Here is a 22,500-nt window from a genome sequence, read left to right as displayed (position 1 = left end):
AGTCTGAATGGTTTTCAGAGAAAATATATCAAAGACGGTTTGCATAATTCTGGTGGCTGGTTCCATTCTCCCTCTGTGGAGTTGGAGGGAAACATCCTAGAGAGTGGCTTTGTTTAATTGTCCTCTTATTATACAAAAATCTAAATATGAGGATGGCAGTCCACCCTAAACCACAGTGGGATCCAGCTGTTCCAGTCATCCATGCACCACAGTTGTTACAAAGTAGTTTCTTATATCATTTTTTGTCTAACATTCAATTTTTCAAATAATGTTAGTTGAGAACACTTAATGCTCTATGTTTTCATTACACAATTTTTGTGCCACTCATTAAAATGAATTAATGAACTGATGAGTACCAGAGACAATGCAAGTAACTAACCTCTCTTCCTTTCAGAACCGCATTTTCTGCACCTCAGCCCTTCTCATTAGTTTCTTTTCCATGCCAGTTGCACACAACTTCCTGGCATTTCCTTGCCACCTGGTAAGGAATGATATTTTGTCATTAGGAACATTAGCTGAAGTAGTTCTGGAAAGGTAAAATGCAAAGATACGTTTCCTGGGCAAGTGAACATAGTAGTTTTTACTTCGTAGCCAAGGGAGTCATTGTATCAGACTAGCGGGTACCTAAAATGTGCCTTATGTAGGGAGAGGAACAGACCTAGGAGAAATATAAAGATTTCTATTATTTTAGAATGCATTTGTGGAACAGAAAAATAATTTGTGCCTTTCTTTAAAAAGAGAGTTGGAAGTATGGTGAGGGTAAGTTAGTGATAGTTTCAAGTAACAGAAAACAGACAGCTAATGGGTAGAACAAAGACGTTATGGTTCACTCAAAATATGCTTTGTTAATTAATCCAAAATTGATGACTTTACTGATATTTTAACAGGAAGATAAAAGGGATCGCAAGGATAGTAATTCCTTTGGTAATCTTGTAAACAATTATGAGCAAAATATTTGGGAGAAGGTATCAAAGCAGCCATAGTAAAGTTGGGTTAAGTATGGTCTTCACAGTCTCATTCTTGAAGCAGATTTCAATAGCCATCTATGTTTTAGATACACAGTACAGGAGAAATACTCTTAACTTATGAAAATTGTGAAGTGTTTAATAAATAATTAGTTATGGCATCTCATATTTAGAAATGCAATAAAATCAGTAACTCAGTAACTCTTTCAATGAAGGTATCTGGTGATCAACATCTCACAACAAAAATGAAACCAACCAATGTCTGGTCATCCATGGCTATTGATGGAACCCTAGAATAATGAAGTGTTGTGTTTGCAGTAAGGCCTGTAGGGGTGATTTGTCTGGAAGCAGAACTTATGAAAGTGGAAAAACAGAACAAAACATTCTCTTTCACTATGCTATTGAAAAGAAATTGAGGAGAAAATCCAAGACTAAATCCAAGACTGACTCTGTTCAGGGTAACACTTAAACAGTAGCATAACTTCTCTTGTTGCCTTTAGCATCATAGTTGAAGTCAAGAGTTTTCAACCTTTGTTTTCACTCTGTTCTCAAATGTACCCATTGGATTGAGTAACCACATGAGTGGTAGCCTGACCAGATGCAAGCTGAACCTGTTAGCATTAGAGTAGTACTGGCAAATTACTGTTTTTTTTGTTTGTTTGTTTGTTTGTTTGTTTTGGAGGGGGAGGAATTGTTTTGCTAATTATGATCGGTCAAGAAGCACAAAAAATTCTTTCAGGAGAGACAATTGAAATTTTCGTTAGGAAGTTCCTAAACCCTAGAAACAGTCCATTTTTGTTGCATCAACAATATTGTAAAACAATCCCAGAGCCTGGATTATGCAGGATGAAGATGACTACTGCTATGCCCCCTAGTGTTTCATTAAAAAAAAAAAAAAAGTTTCCACCTTGTTTCTCTAAGTCAAACCTTCATACTTATTACCAATGCTATTTGTCTATGCTTTTTCATGAGTCCAGCTGCATGCTTCTGTTGCTTTTTCCTCTGAAGTTGGTTATAAAATAAGAGCCCATGACTACATATATTCAGTTCACCTCATACTTCACAGGCATCTTTTATACCCACGATCCAACTTACTGATACAGGTGTTTTTTTCTTTCTCCATATCTTCTTCCTTTCTTTACATTACAAAGATGTATGTACTTTAATAATGAATGGTGTCCTTTCTATTTCTTCTAGGCTTTTCAATTGTGAATAATGTGAAAATTTGTAGTTCTATGAAATGAAAATGTCTTTACAATTAAATAGTTTACTCTGGGATGTACAGTTTTTCCTTCTGACATTTATATTTGCTCACACTTCCTTTTTGCATTTGTTGGTTACAATAGAAACTTGAAAACAAAATCAAGATGTTGCTCAACAGGCTTTTTTTCTTCCTCATTTCTATATGCATGCATATGTATTTCTAAGGAAGATCCTTAGTGGCAAAACTGACCCCAGTGTCAAACTAAATGCAGAGCTGGCAGGGTCACGTTGGAGGGGAGGCTAGCCCTTTGCAAGAGCCTTGACAGGAAGAGCTTCTGTGGGATGTGGTATCAAGCTATTCCCTGTAGTGGAAGCTGAATGAGAGGGCAGCATGGATTCTGCCTAAACCTGGGAGTGGGTGTTCTTATCAGCAGATAGCAAAGTGTTTAATTTACAACACCTCATTGTAAACGGCAGCTAAATATGGTTGTTTTTTGGAAATTATATTTAAGGAACCTATCTACTTGATACTGATAGACTACTATCAGTGCATACCAACAAACATCAGTTGGTCATGCCTTTACAGAGTTCATCTAGTTCTAATCTTAAAAACAGAAGAGGGGAAATGCCACCCTGTGTTTTGGCAGACCATACAGCACAGGAAGAGCAGTGCTTCTCTGACTTGCAATGTTGTTGGCTGTGACTCCCACTGTTGTCAAGGTCAGCAGGGAAAGGAGGGGTAGGCACTATTCAGCTACCTTTGCTCTTGTGCCTCCTTTAGAGGCCTCTTTTAGAGGTTCCACAGTATATTACAGTTACAAAACTGATTTAAAGCAGTGGCATTTTCCTGCAACAGGTGATTTTTAGGGGGTAGTTGGGGAGGGTGGGAAGGACAATGGCATCTGGGGTGTGGGTCTTGACTATGGGGAGTAAGGCGGGGCAGGAGGATAAGAGTTCTCTGTTCACATAGTGCTTACCTCACTGCTTGGTTACTGCTTTTTCTTCTTAGGTCTTGCACATACTTTTAGTTCTACTATTTACTTCATACTGCACTTCTCTTTAGAAGTGTAAATCTGACTGGAAAAGATGTGTCTGAAGTGTGGTCAGCTTATCCCTTATTGTCCCCCCCCCTTTTTTTTTTTTTCAGTTTTACATTAGACACCAATAGATCTGTTAGGTCAGTTTGCTATGTTATAATATATATATGTATTTTTAAATATGGTAATAATAAGATAGCTTATAATAAATTCAGGAATAAACTTGTGTAATGAATCTCAGGTCTTTTTTTCTCTCACCTTTTCAATTTACTGAGTACACTGAGAAGTCAAAATGAAGAAGTCCCAGCTGGTTCTAGTTGTAGTAGTCCTGAAATAATCCTTTTTCATCTTGTCCAAGTCTCTGTAGAGCAACCTAAAAGGAGAGCAAATTTCAGTAAACAAATAAGCTATTTTGAGTTACTAATGCCAGCATTTCTTCTTTGCAGTCTTTTAAACTTTCTATAGGGTTGCTGTACCTTGCTTTTTAGTGAATTTAATTTTTTAAAATGACTCGGGGAGGACACAATGACACATTTTACTAATTTGATGTTTATACCATAATATTTACTTAGTTGAAATGCAGCATTTATTTCTAGGCATAATGGGACGTGGAAAAAGTCTAGATGCATGCTAGTCTTTTCAATATCTACAGTGCAAACTGATGAGAAAGACGCTGTATGAAGCAAATTGAATTTTTTTCTTTGAGTATGCTAGCCCCTTAGAATCCAATGATCATGAAAGTATAACAAATATAAGGATGAAGCTGCAGAAATACCTACTTGCAGCATTTAAATATTGCTTTGAACTGTAGAAAGCTTCTCAAATCTGGCCTGATTGTCCCTGGAACTTATGATGCCTCATGCATACCAAAACCTGTTAATGGCAAGACTTATAATACACTGAAACTTCAATGTTTTTGTCAAACCTTCCTGCTTGCTTTTCTTGTCAATAATTTTTTGCCACCTTTGATACTTTTCATAGTTAAACACCAACCTACATTGTCAATGCTGAATCGTATGTAAATTGTAAAATCATTTAAGATTGTTTTTCAATCCATCAGCAGGAGTTTTTATTGAAAAAGGAGTCTTAAATTAGCCTTTTGTGGTGTTGAGCGTTCATTTGGTCATTTTTAATAGCTGATGGAAGGAATTGTGTAAAAGAATTGCAGTGTGTGCTGTGATTCTGCAGAGACTGCTTAAGATTCAGAACACAAGTTTCACTGATTTAGAAATTTATTGAAAAATGATAATTCTTACTCCACCTGTTTTGTTTAGAATGTGCTCTAGCTCTGTATTGGGTTGATGGAGTGCAGACAAGAGTACAGGCAATTCTGACTTCTCTCAGCCTTGTTTAATTCAAGGACAATACTACTGATTCTTACAGAACAAAAGTTCATAAAAATGGAAGAGTTCATACACTTGTCTGAATCAGGAATTTAACAGGTGCATGTCATCTCTGCTCATTTTTCAAATGTTCTCCTCAGCTGGGAAATAAGAAAGGGAATTTAGATAGGCACATGTAATATTTAGGTATTTTGAATATTCAGTCTAATGAGTACTGGAAAGGTGAGGACTAAAACTAAAATATCCCTAATATCATAAACTCAAATAACAGGAAAATGCACCTCTTTCATTGCCACTCAATCTAGACAAAAAAAAATAAATGTAGTAATGCAGTGTCTGTGAGACTGTAAAACACAGTTTGTGGGCTTTATGTCAAATGCAGTTACTTTTTTGTCTTCTGATGTTTGCTACTTTTGCTTGAAGCTATTTCACAGCTGGGAGGCACAGGACTCATTCTAAAATAGGCAACAAAATGTTAATCTATGAGGGACTGGAGTTACAGCACAAAATGTAGAATAAAGGCCATAAAAAACTGTTAAGAAACAAAAATAAAAAATCTAAAAACAAAAAACCACCACCACTAACAACTACTGCTGAAGACTCAAAGATGTGGTCCATACTTAAAAATTTAGAGTGAAACAGGGTTACACAGTAAGTACTCTGAAGGCTACCTTCAGTTATAGGGGAATAGGTTAGCATACAGGTCTGTAATACAGCTTTTTGCAACTCAGTGCATGAATCTTTGTCCGTTTCACCTGCCATCAAATTTAAGTCAAAGCTTTATAACCAGCACTGCACTATGGTAAGTACCATGGTACCAGAGTACCACAAAAAATGTTTATTTTACTGCCATGGCAGTGTTGAATATTGAATATATATTTATATAAAGCCAAAAATTTCAGAAGGCAAACTAGGAGCAGAGATTATGGAGTGCTCAACACTTGAGTGCTCCACATCATCACTGAAGAGTGGGAGTTGCTTGTCTGTTCAGCAGTTTTAAATTCAGGCTACTTGCTTAGCCTGACTTACCCTGTGTGGTTTTTTAAATGCATCACAGCACACTTCTGTGAATGACTATTACAATGCCATTACACAGTTCTTTGCCATTCATAATCAAAGGCATACTGTGGAGTACATGCACAGATAAATTCAACAAAACTAGGGATGAACTTTTAATTAGAGCATGAGGGAAGGAGGAGTAGCTATTTGGGACATATTTTCACCTTGTCTTTATTTCTGAAAATGTGTGATGCTTCCATCTTGAGAAAAGCAGTATCTGTGCATAGTCTGTTGGGAAAGGCATGTCTGAATGTTCTGATGAGCCCCTTCTCCATGCAGCTTCTGTCCCTGGGGTAACTCTCCTGTTGCTTGGCAGTATCAGTGATCTGCTTAATAAACTGAATCAAGATCTCTGCTGTAGTTAGCAGACAGTCATGTTCAGAATAGAAGAGGATGAAGATTCAGTCAAAGTGTTAGCTTCATCCTTTCATGAATTCATGAATTTTAGCAACATTTTTATTTTTTTTAAATTTTCTGTCACTACTATATGTGGTCTTGCAAGTGTTTAACTTTTCATCTTGTTACCGGCCTACATTTCAGTAGAAAATGTCTTAAAAGGCTTGGATGTGTAAATGTATAAATTAAGTGTATTAAAAAAAGCTACAGTGATAAGGTTTGCATGTCAGAACTGTTTTCCTTTTATAAGCATGATGCTGAATGTATAATGAAGTAAAATAGGAAAAAAAAAAAAAAAAGAAAACCCAAACAATAAATTCTGCAGTTTTTTTTTAGGGACTGAGGATATAAGTGGCCACTTCTTTCAGAACTGTACAGAAAAGAGTAGCCTTTTGCATTATTTTTTCATCTTTCTGAAGTAAGTAACTTGCAGATACTGCATTAATGACAACAGTAAATGATTCTGTAGATTGGTGAGGGCTGTTAGTGTTAGGGAGATGGCAAGTTCAACCCTTGTTGCATTGTGGTCTTTTCCCTAGCACTGGTATTGGAAAAGACACCACCTTGTGCTGAGCTGGTTACAACTGTTAAACTATAAAAATGATGCTACATGAAAATATTTCAGCAGCACTTCTATTAGATTTCTATTAGTCTTGGTGAGACTGGAGTAGTGGTAAGCTCCTGGGAGTTTAGGACTGTGTGGGCAGGGGGACCCAGGCCCCAGGGAGAGAAAGGTGGGCTACACGCTGGCCATTGGCTGGACATAGGAGCCAGCATCATTCCACGTACAGTGATCCATACCAGCTGCGCTATCCTACTGATCTGGATCAGACGTTGAGGGGAGCAGGTACAGAAATGCTGGCTTCTTTCCTGGTTGGAATTGCTGTTTCTTCACAGCTAGTGTGTGGTATAGCCATGTGAAATATTAGCAGGCACCCAGCTCTCGTGTCTGAACCAAAGTCATGAAGAACTGAAGAAGACTGTAGGATTGAGACTGTCTTGAAATTTTACGTAGTCTGATTCATTTTATCCTTGGAACATGCACACCCTGGTGGGATTTTTAAATAACCTTTGGATTTTTTTTCATTAAGTTAATGCATATTAATTCATGGCAGAATGAATCACATCTTGATTCATATTGTACACTGCTTGGATTTAGTCACTAATGCAGAAGTTGAAGTGGTCCAAAAAATTAGAAAATGTCATCTTATTCACTCAGTACTATTATTATGCATTTCTTCTAAGGTCAGGTTTTCATGTAATGATAGCATGATACAAATAAACACACAGTTCCTCTAGTCCTTTAACACTAAATTTAAATGAAAAACTACTCCTCTCACCAAAAAGAAATGCAGACCTATCGTAATTGTGATGCAATATGAGATATGTGATCTATTCATGAAAACCAGCGGATGGGAGGAAAGTATGGAAGAACTGAGCCGTTACTCTCTGCATCTGACCGCGTTGTTTCCCATAGTAATGCAGTACCAAATCCCAACTTTAGGTAATTGTCACTCTTGTTTTGCTTGAAGAAAAATGTGACTGCCATTACAGCAGGAAAGCAGCTGCAATATCCACATTTTACAGAACAGTTTTAAATGGTTGTCTTCAGTAGTTCTATACTTGCCCTACTGAGGAAGAAAATACAGTTTGGGAAATATGTGTAATTAGTATGCCAAATTTAGTGATTTATCTTTTAACTTTAAATGTTTAAATATTTGTTGTTTTTTTTGTTTGTTTGTTTTTTAAGCTTTTGTGGTTTTTAGGTTTTTGAGGTTTGTGGGACCTTCACACTTCATCTGAATTGAACAGAGCCTGTTAACAAGCTTCTGCCTGAAAAAAAAAGTTGAGAAGTAAAAATGTAGTCAATGAGTTTTTTTGGGGGAGTAGGGGAGTGAGGGTGAGAGAAGAGGAAATTTGGGGCATCTGCCTTGAAAGTGGGTTATCTAAATCTGGTATGCTATTGCCTCTTTTTCTAAATTTATTGAAGTGAAAAGTAGATACATACTGTTTCTAAATCCAAATTTGCCATTCATTTCCTTTGTACTTGTGATGAATGGATATAAATGGCTACCAAATGTGCAAGGTATACAAAGGCTGGTATACTAGCATTTGCTTGCCCCAGTTGTGGGTGAGATTCTGAAACACGTAGCTCATAAAAGTAGAGACGAGGTCCTGTGAGAGTGCAGTCTTTCAACTCAAGGTAAGTTTTTTCCTCAAGTTATAAATACCTGGAAATGGAGTTTCTTGTATTTTCTTAAAAATCATCACAATTATACTTTCACGACTAATTTATAGTTTATATAGTGTTCATTTGAAGTTAAAAGGGTGAGTGAAAGCATTTTTACAGGTCTTATGCTGCAGTATTTGTGCGTTCATATCTGAGCTGTCCATTAAAGTTAAAAGTGAGTACGCAACAATTGCTATGAATATAGGAACAACCATTTACTATATGGAGAGATACATGGTTTTCCCTTGCAGGTTTTTGATTTTATAACCACCCAGGAAGCAGCAGCTTGCTTACAGCCAGGACCTCTTATGACTTGTAAACATGATATGAGGGTGTGTAACAACAGTGAGTTTAAACTCAGCTGATAGTTCATCCGGTGAGGATTTACATTTTTGACTTATCTCCAACACTTCCGTTGCTTCACAGGGGCAAGAGTAGCCTGCCTCAGATGCGCATACTGGAAGGTGATAACTACTGCAGAATTTAGTCACACTCTCCAGGTGTTGTATTTTAGTACACACCAATGGTTGTTAAGTTCCTAAATAGTGCTAAGTGAATTCGTAGTTTTGGGGAATTACATGAATTCTGTACTCACATTTTTTTTAGCATTGCTGTGTATTCATTTTTTTTTTTTCCAAAGCATGCATTTTGTAATCACTATGGTAAAACCACACACCTTAGGACTCTTAAATAACTGGTTAGCCAAGGCCCAAAGTGGCTTTTCATTTTAAATGTCTTCGTAGCCTCTAAGCAGATTTTGGTTGACATGACAACTTTGCTTTGATTTTTGCTGAAAAATATATACATCTCTGCTGAACAAATGATTGGCACTTCACTAATTTTAAGTAATTCAAGTAATTATTGCAAGGAAATTTATTCAGTAGCATGATCTGTTGCCAGGATAAGCATTAGCACTAATGGCCATCTCAGCAAAAGCTTCTGTGGCAGCACAAAATGGCAGTGCTGGCAGTCTTTTTTTTTTTTTTTTGTGATGAATTACATTGTGAAAAGTGGCAGTCTGCATACTTGTGGAGAAGCAAGAAAAGTACATTCAATTTCAGCTGAAATTTAGAAACCAAACAGCAGGAATATAAAAACCTCTGCCTGCAAAACACCTTCTCTGGTCTATAGTAGTCCTTTAAGCGAGCGTGCTATGTTTGAGTCGTGTACCAATGTAGGGCCACGGTCCCAGCTGTGTTCAGGCAAGATGTGGCTAGAGGGGCTTGCCATTGCTTTCAGCCCTCAGAATGTCTTTCCCAAGGCACAAGCATTCTCATCTGCTCTAAGAACAAGGAAGCCTGATGATAGTTCCTGGGGTGTGCACCCCTCCTTTGCCCCCATGAGGGTGACCCTTGGTGATACTTCCTATGCTTTATTGCACTGGATTGTTGCACAGATGCTAGTGCACATCCTCACATTTGTCAGCTTTAATGAAGCCAAAGTGAATAAAAAACTGTTTGGTTCGTTTTTGTGAGGAATTAAGGTTTGTCAGGGGAATTAACAGATGGAAACCTGGACACTTCAGTGTGGTGGTATGAGCAAAATAATTCTACACGGTGCAAGCTGGAGGGTGTGATTGAAGCCTGACCTTTCACAGCGAGCTCAACACAGAGTACAAACACTGCAGGTATGTATTATACTTGTCTGCACAACTTGTTCTATAATGAAACTTATCTCAAAGCTTGAAAAGACATCAGAACTGTGTTCATTCATGTATTCACTGCAATTTATCTGTTTGTTTTGGCTACCGGCTGTTGATTTATGTATGTTTCAGTTATATTTCAGTTATAAAACTTTGGGGAAATGGTGTTTCAATATAGCATCTAAATATAGACATATACTTTCACTAGTATTACTATATACTAAAAAAAATATCTCAGATACAGGAATATCTATGGATATGTGAGGGAATGGGAGGTGTATATTATTTTATCTATTAAGATACTTCTGTAGCAAGAAGGCCTTGAAAAATGTGTGAAGATACTTTCTCCAACCCTCTCCTTTGCTATGTATGAAAGGCATTGGTTTTTTAGGTTTTGATTATATATTTTTTTGCCTCCAAAGAGAAGACCTTCACCCAATGGCACAACTATTACAGAAATAAAGAAAAAAATTTCAAATAGACATGCTGAATCTAAGAGATACAAACATTTTGGCTCTTCTAATTATTTCTATGAGATCTGTGGAGGATGCAGGTAGCACATCAGTCTCTTTACGTTCTTCAAGCAGGCTGTTTAAATTTCCTAGGATCATTTACAAGCTGTAATTATATTAATCTATTTGTATCCTCTTTCCCCACTTCCTTTGCTTTGCAGTGTAAGCCCCTTAATATAGATTGACTGGAAAGAACAGATTTGTCCTTCTTGCTGCCTGTCTTTAGTGCACTGTGTGACTCGAGAGCAGGGCTATTGGGGGAAGGATGACCTAATATACTGCAGGCAGGAAGCAGAGCTGATTAGTCTCCCTCAGAGATGCCATTATAGGGTGTGACTGGAGCTATATAAATGTAGTAAGTAAGAGTTTTCTTGTAGAAATGATCATAGATGTGTTGAAGGGGAAAAAAAAAATCTGAGTTCATGTTCATCAGTATTTGATTTCTTATTGATATGAGAACAATAATCCTTTCCACATATGATGACAGGAATCTCCCTTTCCACTCTGACTTTCCTAAGTCAGTCAAATGATAGTTTCTCCATTTAGAAACACTGTTTTGCAAAGCAGAATAATCCATGTAACAATGACCCATCTCAGGATAGCATGGAAATTCTGTGCTTAATCCACCATCTGCTGGTTCAGGACGGAGATCTGAACTAAAACCAGCTTTTGTATGGTGACTGGGAGACATGTGGGTTCAATTCCCTTCCCTGAGATAAAGCAGAACTTGTCTTTCTCAAATTATAGATCTGGATGCAGAGCTATGATGCCAGAAGGAGATAATGCAAGTGTATCAGACTACCCTTATGACTGTCTTCCAACTGAATTATTTGTTGAAATGCACTAGCTTCCCTTTTCAAGGAAAGCATCTTTATGTTGGATAGATAGTTGCATAAACTACTTCCCATAACGTGATATATATGGCATTACTGTTTTTGTGGATGCAAGCTTATTTAATATTGTGTTAACGTTACTACAGCTTCAGCATCTCTGAGTGGTTCTATCTCTGAGTGGTTCTATGGCACTGCTTTTTTCCCTTTTTTAAAAAATAATAAGCCAAAACAAAGAAAAACTAGTTGCCAACTGCAGTAATTAAAGCAAAGTCAACTAAAACCAAGGTAAAAATACAATTACTTGGTTTTTGATCCCTGAACTTGTGTGCAACAGTAGATTAATCTTTGCAACAATTATTTGAGCATAAATGTCTCAGTTTTGAACTACTTAGCTTGCTTTCTTTTATCTATGAGGACTAATGTGCTTGAAAGATTGGATTTTAAGGTAGAACAGCAGAAAACAGAAAGCCTCAAGGAACAGGAAAGAGGCAGTAGATGTCAAGACTCCGAGAATCAAGGAATGTAGAACTCACAAGGGGACACTGATCAGCAAGAGGAAGCTTATTGCTGATGTGGTAGCAATAAAAACAATTCAGTTTGGAATCAAAACAGATGCGCAAAGTAGCGGGCACCACCACTGAAGGCTAAAATGATCAACGAATTTGCATCGTATCTACATTCACATAAAATGCAGGATACCAGTCGCTATCTTAAAACAGAATAGTGCACATTATGTGCAGGATTTAGTAATTTTCTATCAGTGTTCTAAAGTTGCTATTGATGAATTGTTTCTGTACTGATGTGAAAAGAGGCACATCTTCATGTGTTTGACCTCAATCTATGCACCGTAACAGAGGCTAACTGGTTACCAGGATCCCTGCATTCTATTTTCTACTGCAATTCTCCACATTTTCAGGCCCCTTGATTCTTTTCCGCACTCTTGGTCTTGAGTAGTTTAGAGTTGCTGTAGTGCTACTTGTTCCATTGGCAATCACAAATAAAGCTGTGAATAAATCCTATAAGGATCAACTTGTAGTCTGATGCTGTGGCATATGAACTGCCCTCACTCACCCAATATAACCAACCAGCAGAGATGACCCCTGATTGACAGGATACTGCAGAATATCATGGGTAGTGAATTTCAGAGCTTGTAGTGAAGCAGTTTCCTTTGAGGTATCTGCAACGAATGCCATTACATGTGGTATGCTGGCTGCAAAATAAACATACCATGTAAAAGGTATTAAAATTTCCACAGCACTTAAGTAGCTGAAGTAGTCATTGTAGGATTGTAAAAGTGCCCTCTGAAAGCAACTGAGTTTTCGTAGACCAACAAGAATACAATTTTAACAGTAGCAAGCTCCTTATAATTTGTCATCGTGTAGACAGGTACATCTGATCATGTGAGATTTTCATTAAACAGGCTGGATCTGGGTAAGTGAAAGGGTAAACAAACTGGAAAGAATCAAAGAATTAACTGGTAAGGGCAGAGGGGTTTCTGACTGTTGTCTAGCTTCGCTGTAGTAAAACAGAATGAGGCCAGCGTGGCCTAAGCAGAAAGTGCCATCTATGAAGGCCTGTCAAGCACTTGGGTGTTTCTTGGCATGAGCTATCCAAGACTGACCGTATCTCAGGATTAGCAGCCATAAAAGCTGCTGCATGTTCTCAGGGCATGTTTGGTTACCCTGCTGTATCTCTGTTGTAGTAGGTAATACTTTAATTCATGCTTCCTGGTTTTGCATTTGTCTTCTTCTCTTGTATGTCCTATTACCTGTAAGACACTGGCACTGGCAGGATTAAGTCTGGGTAGTTAGTTGTCTTCTTTCATCACTCTGGAAATGCTACGTTTTTTTTTGAGAAAAATGTTAAGCGAAAAATGTGAAATTTCTTAAAAGAAAGTAGTATACCAAACACTTTCTATTCTTTGCTCTTTCAGTGGAATTTTCAAGGAAAATAATGTATTTAAATTAACTTCAGGAAAATCTTTGCCTACTTTTTGGAACGTATGAGCTAACAAGTGCATTTTCCTCAGACCCGCTGTGAGAAAGATGTGGATAACAACGTCCATTTTACAGTGGTAAAGTACCGCTAGTGGGATGAACTCATTATTGAAGGAGTTGCTCCTAGAACTACCGTATTTGTAAGTTTGAACTTATGCACGCAGGGACTTAGGACTGGAAGCTTCCGCCTGAAATTATGGGTGACAAATTGTCAGTTCTTGTTCTGTCCTTTTCAAGACTGTTCATAGCACATCTGTCATACTGGAAACGTAGGAGAAATAGAGCTAATGGTTAACCTATTTTTCTGATGAGCTAAATCACTAGCATCCACTTAAACTGGTACAGATGTGCTAGCAAGCATAGGTTGCTGCAGATTTTATGTACAGTTTTGAAGCTTTTTATGTTGCTAATGCATATGTATTATTTCAAAGAATCAGGTACATCATTCTGGAAACATTCTGAAAATGACTGGCTTGCTTTAGGGATGTCGAAGTATGGAAAGACAGCAGAGGATGAAAAAAGTAATTCTGTTCTCTTTGACTGGTACATTGTGTCAGGTGTGAAGATTTCAAGAAAGACCCTGATCTCATTGGTAACAATCTGCTGCTCTGTCTTTACAATGAAGAGCACTCCCTGTGAAAACTTTCACACTATGTTGTACTGTATACCATGAACTTGATATAGGTAAAAACATGTTTGATTAATGCTTTGCTGTGTTTAGGTATTCAGTAACAATTTGCCCATCTTCTCCTCTACTTTGTTGCCTCTGTTTGCTGTTCTTCAGTACTACATGTGATTTAAATGCAGGCTCTTACTCTCGTGCAACGTTTTTCTTCAATGTAATGTTTTTCAGTACAATTCGTAGAGAAGATATGAGCTTGACCTCTTCCTTCATTTATGTGCTTTAAAGCATGCCACTTGTTGGAGAAGCAGACATGTTAGGAGCAGGAAGCTAATTTTAGTCTACCCATTTAAAAAAGGTGGCTCACATGTGGCTTGTCCCCAAGTGGCTGATGTGCCAGAACTTATAAGCACATGATAATGCAGGCGTGATGGCTGCTGAGAAACTGGAATTATAAACTGTGAATTGCAGAAATTACCAGGTCTTTCCAGGATAGTTTTTAACAGCGTGGTGGAAGTCTTGAGAGGTGTAATCTTTGTCTATCTAAAAAATCTCCTCCAAAATTCCCATTCCTCTTATTTCTTTGATACACTGATTTTTCTGCACTCTGGCACGAGATGGAGAAGGCTGAGTTAGTGGTTAGTCCTGGTTCTACGGGTAATAGAATACCCTGCTTTTAGGACCGTTAGCTGTGGAGGAGCCCAGCTGGGTTGCAGCCTTTGTGAATAACCACTTCCATGAATGTGAGCTGAGTGGTGCAGGTAGAATTTCAGGTATGTTCTCTCTGCAGGGTATGTTTTTCCTGCCACTGAATCTTCTTGTGCCCTGATGAGGGCTCATGGAATTTGGGCTCCAGAATGAAAAGGTAGGAGGACGTTGAAAGTTCAGTCAAAATTACATTTTTTTTGGATTTTTTCCTGGGATTTCTAACGCTGCTTTGAAAATCTCAACTCAGAAATGACCGCAACTGTTGTCTTTATTGCAAATTTCCTATGACAGAATAAGGTATAGAGATCACAGTAAATGGAATCACAGCAATATGTAGGCAGAGGATTGGTGCCCAGGTCTGTTCCTTTCACTTCCGCAAACTGGTATGACTTGGGAGCAAGTTTCTAGATCTCTGCTGTGGAGTGGAGTAAGGCGAGATGAGAGACTGATGCTACCTCATACAAGAAGGACTGTGTTCCTGTCTGAGGTGTAAACAGAAAGCATTTTGTCCCCTCTCTCAGTATGTGGAGGTAACTGGGAAAGAGAGAATGCAGGCTTCCAGGTAACACTGACAAATCCTGCTAATACAGGGGGGGAACATTTCCATTATGTGTTCCAAGATACAACTTTTTGTTGCTTGCTGATGAGTTAATTTTCAGTCATGTGCAGGCAAATGAAAGAAGCCTACAAAGGACCCAACAGTGAAAAAGCAATTGATGACAATCTGAGAAACTGAAAAATCAAGTTCAGTTTTAGTCACCAGTTAAAGCTGAAATGGTTTAATTTGGAGGGGGGGGGGGGGGGGGGGGGAGACACATAAAACCTCCATAGCTCTGGCTTATCATACAAATTGCCTTTGCATTATTTCAGCTGTTTTTAAAGCCAATTAACGGGAGATGGGGAGGGGCACTGTTGTCTCTGTTTACTGTACAAAAACTCTTAGTTCTCTTCATGTGTTCAAATAAGCAATTACACCGTAGGGAAGGGATGGAATAGTTTAATGCAAGATGTCTTAAAGCTCTGTCAGTCTTTCCCGTCCTCCCTTGCAAGAGGAGGAATTGTTGTTTTCTTCACAGGTGGCATTCAGCCAGCTAAAAACTGCTAATTATTTGTTGTCATGGTTATCTTGTGCACACATGCTACTCACTGGATAGCCACCATAAAATATTAAGCGTTAATGGAAGATGGGTTAAGGATGTTCTTGGGAGAAAAGGATTGTGTTTACAGTGAGAAAGCAGTCAAGAAAGACTACAGTTTGAAAAATAGCAGCTTTCCATTTGGTTGCTGTTTTGGGGAGATGTGGAGGAGTCTGAGAGGAAAAGTTCTTGTATAATTGTGAGTGGTTTCTCACTAGCTGAATGGAAGTCACAATTATAATCAGAGTCATTTTATGTGAGGTTAGGACTTGGTCCTTGTCTTCAGACTTCACCATTTAAAGGCTACAAGTTTGTGGAGCAAAATATGTAAGCAGGCGAAGGAGAATATGAATGACCACAATAGTTCCATGTCTCCCTAACTTCTATCATTCAATTAGTTTTGCCTAAGACAAATCCAGAAGGCCTGTAAGGATGGGGGTAGTAGTAACAAAAAGGGGAAATTGGAGAGCTAGTAGGGAGAAAACTTGTTTCTGGGATGAGTAGGGGTTAGGGGGAGCCCAGAGTCAACCAGCCCGTGGGAAGGTCTCAGGGTTTGGTGTAAGGCAACAGCAATGCACTGCTGCTATTCTTGTATTTTGACAGTCCTAGGAGCTGAATGGCTGGACTGTCCCTCCTGTCCCAAGTCAGCTGTTTTCTCCAACTGGATAAGAGTTTTGTTCAGGCCTTTGCAAGGAGTCTATAGGATGGAGAGGCTTTTTAAATTTTTGTTTTGTGTAGCTGCTAGGTAAATGCCTGCTCCTGCCAACCCAAGAGTCCTTGGTTTGATCTCCATATCCTCCGTGGATGCTCTATTTTCTCCCTCAACAGTGAGTGTAGAAATGGGGGACAGAAACTTTCCCCATATTTTGTCATTTCTGTAGCTTTTCGTATGAAATCTTACATTACCTTCTTGAATTATATCCGAGCTGTGAACTGAAAAGTCAACTGTTTCACAAATTTGTGACCAGTGAACCAGCAGCCATTAGAATTCGGCTCGTAAAGCAATGGTACTTTCTTCCTTACCATGAGCAATGTGAGGCCTGCAGTTAACTCCTGTAATGGCTTCCTGGAGTATTTCCATGCAAGCCTTTTCCCAGGTGTCTCCAGTAGTAATACAGAATGGGTTTGGTATACATCACCAGAATTCTCAAACATGCTATGGACTTTCCCAAGTAGTTTTTGCAACTTTCAGAAGAGCAGTCTGACACAGGGAACTGAATTTTTCATGCCTAATTATTTTTCTTAATCTTCACTATCTTCCTGCTCTTCCCCTGTCAAATAACTCACTTTGTAAAGCTTCGTGTGTTTTCATGGAGTGGTGTAGATAACTGCATTCAGCTGGCTCATGAAAACCAGTTGTAGCGTGGAAGTTCTGCTGCTGTGTTAGTACAGTGCTGTGCCCCTTCTGAGAATCCTACATAAACTCTTGAGTATCTTGGAAATAGTAAAGATTCCACAATGATTTTCATGCATGTGGGAATGTACAACATGGCTGAAAATAGAAGACCTTGCTAGGTTGCTTTTTTGTAGCGTGTTGCAAACACTGGTTTATTTTTAAAGGATTTTTCCAGCAAAGTTATGGTAAAGCTATTTCATGTGTCAGAAAAGCAAATCCTAGTAAACTGCACCAATCTTCCAGAATCACATTTTTGGTTCCTTTGCGTTCTTCTTCCATTAACAGTAAAGGTCAGTTAAAAAAAACCTTCTTAGCAGGCTTTTTTTTTTTTTTTTGACACTAGTCTTCCCAAAGCAGCTTCCAGTGTCCTCATATAATACCCTTATTCAGTCTAGTTCATCAGTATTGAAGATTCCCTTCAGTTTCCTGAAGCATCAAAATAAGTAGTCCTTTCTCATTGTTTATGAATGCAGGTAACCATGGTAAAATACAGTCAATAAATTATTAACCTGACTCTTAGCATCTTTAATGCTTTCCTTTGTGTAATTCACAATAGCGTAATGCTGTGTATTTCATATCTCTGCAGGACTTCTGAGGTAGATAAATTCTGTGAGCTGAATCCACCTTTTGGGGAGAATTTAGTAGGAAGATCAGTTTAAAATCTGGGTATAGAGGTGCCAGAAGTTAGTGTCTCAGATTCCTTAAACTGTTGCCCACTTATTCTGAGTAGCTTCCCTGTTCTGACACCTTTGTGATCACACCTTTTTGAGATGGGTATAGTACCTGCCCAAGTTCCAGCTGGCTTCCAGTATTCATGCTAATACCCCCGAGCATTTCAGTCTCTTTCAGGATCTGCAAAGCATGCCTGACTTATCTGAAATTCATGAATTCATAGCACAGAGCTAAGAAGAGTTATGGTGATTAAACTGTTCCACAGCATGAGGCAGAAAATTTTACCCTGTGATTTCTTTAATCAGCTCCATAATTTCTAGCTCAACAGAAGTATGTTTTTTAGAAGGATGTCTGATTTGGCTTAAAAAATATAAGAATAAAAAATACTGTAGTTTTTTATAGTTCTTTTCCACCAAATAATTTCCTTAAGCGTCTGTTGTTGTTTTCTCCATACTCTGGTATTAGTGTAATATGTTATGATGTGCTTGTGCTTGACGTTTAATGAGGTTGATTTGATATTTATTGAAATAATTGTGGGATATATAACACTTGTGCATGCCAGTTTCGTGAAGTAAATTTTGGTACTTTTAGATGAAATGCAAAGTATTGTCTTGATGCCAAATAACGCATGGTACTTCATGGAAAACAATGCCAGTGTTGTGTCTGAAAGGGGATTTCCTTTCATGAAATAAGTAGTGGATCAAAAGCAGGCTCTTTGTTATCATCTTCAGCTGTGGAATTAGCTGGCATTGTACCAAAAGCAACAGAAATTATTTTGGTGAATAAAGTTATTTTAAAACTACTATGAAAGCCACTGTCTTTTCTGGAGAAGAAAACACCACCACCTCACTCCTAAAAACACAGGAGGAAAAACTTTAACAGTGAATGTGCTAAATCCACTTACCAAGTTTTGCAGTTTGTTTTTTACCAGCCTTTACAGGTAAGTGGAGATTTAAGTAAGCTTAATTCATATCACTGGAGTTCTTGGAGAATCCTTTGCAACTCCCTGCAGTACCATTTTCAGTCTTTATCTTCCCAAAATATCAGAGAGAGAAGCCTAGCAAAAAGGTGTGGAGTTTGCTCAGAAAACTTTAAGGATTCAAACCATAGGTGTAGTGACCGTGTGGAAAACCTGATCTCAGCAGCAGTTTTGTCTTCAGTCCCCCCACTTCAGTCCAACCTTATCAACTCCCTCCTTGTTTTACTTGAGAGTACTGGACTAATGATACCCAATGAAGAGATGAGATAGACTACTGGGGGTGGAGCCAGATGATTTTCTACAAAAATGCAAATTAAGATTCTCAGCCTTTTTGGAATTTCATTGTGAAACTAATTTTCTCATGTCTGAACTTCTCATAGTTACACAATTATATAATCTTGAATACTAAGGTTGGATCCATCTGCAATCATTAAAATATTAAATTCCAAGAGATATCAGTAACAATCTGTTTCAGTTTGTACATCTTATTGTTATGTGCATTCACGGTATCCTTGGGCAGAGAAAATACTTTCCTTCAAACAATGAAGACAGCCACTTTTTAATCACTGCCATTGTGAACTGGAATGGCATAAAGAAAGGTGTTATCCTCTAAAATAGCATGTGCTAAGTTTTTATTTTCTTGTCAAAGAAATCAGATCAGATATGGAGTGAGTTTCAGTTTTCAAAATTGTTTTATTTTTTTTCCTTTGGTTGTAGGCTTAGTTTATTTTTTCTTTGGACATTTAGACTGGCTTACAGTGGCTCTCAAGCAACCAACCCATCTTTTGGGAGGATGAAATGTCATGTTGGGTACTATTAACAGCATCTTTTGCTTGGCTGTGAACGTGTTCATATGTGATAAAAAGAATTAATAGGGTGGATGTGTGCTTTAACTGCAGTCTATCTGCTCAGTGGAATGAGGCCAACAAACTATGGATGGAAACATTTTAAAAGAGCTGCCTCAGTTACTTTTCAGTTTAGTTGTTTTATCTGACTGTAGCACAGCTGTTCAGCAATTTTACTTCTGACAGCCATGATCAGGAGAGTGACCTCCAGGTTACTTTCATAAGACACATTTTTTTTTTTTTTTATAGATGCTGCTTCTGGGAGTAGAATAGATTTCTTGAAGAATTCAAGTCTTCCTGTTGGAAATCCTTTTTCCCCCAAAATGTAACATGTCACTTTAAATGTTGAAGTGTTTGTTTTGTCAAGTACTCTTCTGGATGTCTAGAAATCCCTTGTTTCTCAGTAGTCTGTTTCTTAACAGTGAATTGCAAGGCATGGAAAATGCCACCTGAAAGATGTAGCAGATTGTTTTGAAATTTTGAAATGTAAATGGAACCAACACACATTTCACAGTATTAGTTATTATTCACTTCTGTGCAGAAAAAAAATCATCTTTACATACCTTTCTAACTGCAAACAGTGAAAACTGGAACCATACTATATGGTGTCATAAAATCAGATGCTTACATGATAGAATTCAGATCTAGAATCCCACTTAATGAATTCAATGAATTCACTTTTTTTTTTTCTTTTTTTTTTTCCCCAGCATCGTCAGAGCATTTGACAATTTTTATGTGAGTGTTTCAAGATTGGGTAGTAGGCTCCTTGCAGTTTGCCCTGCCAGAGTAAAGCCCAGGTCTGCGCCTAGCTTGCTCCCTGCAGAGCAGTAGCATTTGCCGTCCAGGGACATGAATTCAGAGAGGACTGATATTTTCAGTCTTACATTCTGGGACAGAAAGTTGATCTTGTTCAGATGAAGGATTTACACTGCCTTTATGGTCTCCATGTATGTCCACGTTCATCTGTCTCCTTCTCCAGCTTCCTGGTAGGAGGAGTTCTTGGGAATTTGTGATCAGTTTCTGTAAGTGAAGGTGGTTATCAGCATGCCATCAGTTATGAAACAAGAACCACTGCTCTTTAACAATGGGCGCAGAAACTAAATTGATCCGTGGCTCTTCAGAAGTGTCTGGAGTCTCTGATGGAGTGCAAGTGCAAGGCTGCACTGACTACAAGCAAGGCTGCTTCTCTGCAGACCAAAGAATGTCGTATTCTTTTTTGGACTGCTTGGTTTAAACACTGCAGAATCACCACTTTGAGAGTATACTACTGCATTTAACAATGATTTTTTAGTTTCCTGTTTGCTGTGATTAAGCAAAAAAAAACAGTTTTGGGGGGGGGGGGGTTAGCTAACTTTTTTGGCAGTAGAATGTTAACAGTGTCTTCTGAAGAACAGTGCTTATTAGGATAAGAGGGTTATTAGACCTGATTTTACAGGACATATATCACAGAATCACAGAATTTCTAGGTTGGAAGAGACCTCAAGATCATCAAGTCCAACCTCTGACCTAACGCTACAGTCCCCACTAAACCATATCCCTAAGCTCTACATCTAAACGTCTTTTGCTAGTATTATAATTTACTGATTTGGATCTTTTTTTCACTTGATCCAGCAAATACTTCCTAATATCACCATATTGTAAAACAGTGGGTCAGTGTTAGCAGCTGAGAGAAAAGTAATGTGTTCCTTTTTCATAGAAATCATTAGCTAACCTTGACTGTGCCCTGAGAAGTCTCCCTTCTCTCCTAGCATTGCTTGGCTTTATATACTGCAGAGTTCTGAAATCTGTCATTTTCTGCTCGCTTCTACTGACATAGAGTTGGTTGATTCCATGGCTTTCTCCTGGCTATGTTTGTTCTAAGCTCATTCTCTTCTGTAAGCTCTGAGTTCCTTTTTTTCCCATGCTAGACTTATTGGGAATTCAGCAGGTGTTTTTTGTGCTTTTGCCATGCTGCCATTTGCCACTTTCTTCATGTAGTTAATATTCGGTATCCCAATTTTTCTAAGACTTGCCCAGCTCAGTCACTGCCTCTAACCCATTCTCTTTTCATTCACCTCCTGCAGTATCTTTTAGCCCGCTCTTCGTGACTATAGAGATCTTATCAGAGGTCTGTATAACTTAATTACTTAGGTTTTACCTTTTGTTCTCATGATGTTGCCTTGTGGTTCAGAACGAGGGGCCAGGTCTTTTGGTTCTCCCCTCGTATCATTTACAGAACATACACAGGCAAGTGGAAATGTAACAAACTTGGTGCAATTTTTCACCATTGTCTTTCTGTGGCAAGTCAGGCACTGCAAAGGGTACGAGAATTTTTGGTTTGTGTCTTGTGGACAAATGTGCTCACATCGTAGCAACTCACTTGTAGTTAAACTAATATACCTGTGTCCTTTGGGTTTTGTAATTCTCTAGCAGACTTGCAATGCAGTTTGTTCCCCAAAAATGCAGCATGATTTCATTTTCAGCCCATTTAATGTAAAATGTGATGTGTCCTCATAAATTTCTCCTTGAATTAATTCACAGATTTTCTTCTGTGCTTCAGAATATCTTTTGACAATGATCTATTTGTCTGTGTTTTTCGAAGTAATGCTTCTAGTTTCCTCAGAGAGCAGAACTTTGATAGCAAAGAAACTTCCCACTCATAACTCTTTGAAGGAATGGCACAAGCACTTGGTTGTAAACACTGAACAAATGTTGTGCTGTAATTTGTCCAAGCAGCTGTTTTTCTCTCCAGTCTAATGGCACACTGCAAAAATTGTCCATGCACAGATGAAAGACTCCTGAAGCAGGAGGTCTCGCTTCACACTTATTCCTTGTCACTCTTTGGATAAAATCAATACTGAAGAACGCCATTTACCCTCATTTTCTAATAGCCTTAGGTCCTTCAGTACAGTTGTGATTTTTCGTAATTTTTTTTTGTGCTTCGGC

At 38.2% G+C, this 22,500-nt stretch overlaps 1 protein-coding gene and 1 long non-coding RNA gene across 7 annotated transcripts in view; one reads left to right on the top strand and one right to left on the bottom strand.

Annotated features, from left to right (window-relative positions):
- The window catches only part of ANK3 (ankyrin 3), a 351,417-nt gene that overhangs the window by 68,096 nt on the left and 260,821 nt on the right, over positions 1–22,500 (top strand). The gene's annotated exons all lie outside the window — the stretch shown is intronic.
- The window catches only part of LOC311439891, a 74,285-nt gene that overhangs the window by 41,166 nt on the left and 10,619 nt on the right, over positions 1–22,500 (bottom strand). For both annotated transcript variants that reach the window (XR_014695056.1, XR_014695057.1), the window contains exons 3-4: positions 3,464–3,578; positions 380–478 (exon numbers count right to left, since the gene is read on the bottom strand). This is a non-coding gene — a long non-coding RNA (uncharacterized lncRNA). The remainder of the gene's footprint in view (positions 1–379; positions 479–3,463; positions 3,579–22,500) is intronic.

Source organism: Aythya ferina, assembly GCF_964211825.1.
Source record: "Aythya ferina genome assembly, chromosome: 7".
Classification (NCBI taxonomy): Eukaryota; Metazoa; Chordata; class Aves; order Anseriformes; family Anatidae; genus Aythya; species Aythya ferina.
This window is presented reverse-complemented; position numbering and strand designations above follow the sequence as displayed.